This window comes from Triplophysa rosa, linkage group LG13, assembly GCF_024868665.1.
Source record: "Triplophysa rosa linkage group LG13, Trosa_1v2, whole genome shotgun sequence".
NCBI lineage: Eukaryota > Metazoa > Chordata > Actinopteri > Cypriniformes > Nemacheilidae > Triplophysa > Triplophysa rosa.
The window spans coordinates 3,062,127-3,064,801 of record NC_079902.1 but is presented as its reverse complement, the minus strand read 5'-3'; the positions used below and the strand labels follow the sequence as shown (position 1 = coordinate 3,064,801).

The 2,675-nt window shown below is 38.3% G+C and overlaps 1 long non-coding RNA gene across 1 annotated transcript; it reads left to right on the top strand.

Annotated features, from left to right (window-relative positions):
* Positions 1 to 1,751: 1,751 nt before the first annotated feature.
* LOC130563477 (uncharacterized) lies at positions 1,752 to 2,431 on the top strand. The gene is made up of 3 exons (XR_008964130.1): positions 1,752 to 1,885; positions 1,979 to 2,047; positions 2,416 to 2,431. It is a non-coding gene; the product is annotated as an uncharacterized LOC130563477 (long non-coding RNA).
* Positions 2,432 to 2,675: the final 244 nt, after the last annotated feature.

Sequence of the window (2,675 nt, the reverse complement as noted above, 5' to 3'; positions counted from 1 at the left end):
ATTTAAATACATTTTATGAGTAAGTATTTGTAATTTGTAACTAAATACTTTTTGATGTATTTGTGCCCATCTCTGATTATATTATGTCTTTATGTTCCCATTGATCTGCGAGTAGTATATATGCGGGTCATAGTGTCAAAATGATTGATGGTGACCTTTGACCTTTGCGGGGGGGGGTTGAATTACTTCCGGACCACCCACGTTGTGAGGGAATGCCCACTTTGCGTTGACCTTTGACTGTATCCGCCCCTTAGTGTGGTACCGCCCACGTCGCGTTGAACTTTTGATCGTGCCCTCACATCCCATTTTTCCGGGGCATGTATTAGGGCATGTTTTAGGATGTATTGCTACATATCTTTAGCATGAATGAAAATATGTAATTTAAAGGAGATGATGAGATCATTATTAATACGCAATCATTGGTTATTTAAACACCGTTTAAAAATAATAATGAATAAGACAACAACTACACAAACACTGTTTGAATAAACAAACAGGTTTAAATGAATAATCATGTGATTAAATAAATAAATAAAGCATCTATTAAATAAGTAAAGAATAAATAAGTAATTATATAATGTATTCAATATATGAGAGAGGAAAGGCAGAGAGGCCATGCAGATTACCTTATGTTTTTCAGAGTTTTCACCCAGTCTATAACATTCCAGTGAGAGGTGTCCGCACCAAGGCTCGTAAATTTGTTTTGAAAGAGGAGGATTGTAACCGGGTGTATTTCAACTTGTTTTCGACCTGTAGGTGACAGCGTCGGACGTTTTAATCGGGTACGATTTGTTTTACGTCCATAGCGTGAAATTTGAGTGCTACCAGCTCAGTTCAAGACAGCGAAGCTTTGTTTAGGAATAACAACTGTTCCCCACCTGGCATCAGTAGTCACATGAAACAATGCGTGACGAATCGACCTGTGCGTTACAAGCATTCTATGGGACAAACTCATCTTTAATCTCGCTATATCTCTCTAACTAATCAGAAAAACAACTCGTCACTAACATTCTGAACATATCCGGGTTTAAAACGAAATGCTAAAACATATACGATTTATTCGTCATTATCTGTTTTGTTTAAACACACAACTTGAAGGGAATGCATGATCAATTGCAATTGAAGTACGAGACAGGACACCGCTTCAAATCAAGGTACAATATCCTTTCTTATATCATCATATTATAAATTATATATATATAAATTAGAAAACATTCCGCCATGTACGGATGTTGGAACCCTGCGTAACATCCGCATGTGACGTAACACTATGCTACGCTATGGACTCTGGGTATTGAAGTCCGCTAGCCTATACGAGCCATAAAAACCCTGCTGTGTTGAGAATTACTGTGTATTGAGGTAAAGTAAACATGTTTTGCTATCTGAAAATGTCTATACGCTATCTGATATATATATATATATATTTTATTATTTTTTTATTTAAACGAACGTTGAGCCACTAATCTATAAAAATAAATAGCTTAATTCTTTATAGACACATGCATGTTTCAATGACTCAATTCTAATCATCATCTTAAATCTTTTTATCCAAATCTTTTATCCGTATTGTATTATTTATTAATCAATTATTTTATTTTATTAATTATTTTAATTATTGTATTTATTTTATTTATTTAATTATTAATATTTTTGTATGTCTAACAGGGCATATATTTTATTTAATATATTTTTTATACGTCATGACATGCCATCTAACTACTATTTCCTCCGTCTAGATTTACAAGGGTCTATAGAGCGAGCGATATTTATTGACCTGACACATGACGAGGAGGCTGGCTCCAGCAGCGCGTCCGATAGATCTTACCAGCGTCTGAAGAGGAGGTTGGCTCCAGCAGAGCGGTTCCGGACCCCTCATTATTAATCGGTAAGCTATGACTACCAATTCCTTAATACTAATAGTTACGCCATTGTGCTTTGGTGTCGTTCATCTTTGTTTTTGTTATGTTTACTCTAACAGAAAGGAGTTGTGATCTTACCGCGGGTGGTGACGCAGGCAGCGTAGTGCCAGAGCCGTCATTATTCATCGGTAAACTATGGCTAGCATTTAACATAGTTACGCCATTGCGGTTTGGTGTCGTTCATCTTTGTTTTTGTATGTTTACTCTAGACAGAAAGGAGTTGTGATCTTACCCGTGGGTGGTGACGCAGGCAGCGAGTCCAGGCCTCATTATTCATCGGTAACCATGGCTAGCATTTAAATAGTTAGCCATTGCTTTGGTGTCTCACTTTGTTTTTGTAATGTTTACTCTAGAAAGGAGTTGTGATCTTACCCGGTGGGACGCAGCAGCGTAGTGCCAGCCGTCATTATTCATCGGTAAACTATGGCTAGCATTAACATAGTTACGCCATTGCGGTTTGTGTGCGTTCATCTTGTTTTGCTATGTTTATCTACAGAAAGGAGTTGCGGATCGGTGACGATGTGTAACTGGACAGATACACAGCTGAACTTTGGGAGCGTTCGTCTTGGTCCAGCGGGCGAGAGAGAGGTCTCCGATAAGCGTCAGCAGACCCGTTACCGACCGAAGAAGACATCGCGAGACGAAGATGCACATCGGGAGGGGTAGACAACACCGTTTGCTCTTCAAGCTCAAAATACTGTCTCGCTAGATCAACTCAACGCTATCTTAAGGGAGTCTAATATTCCTTACACGAGT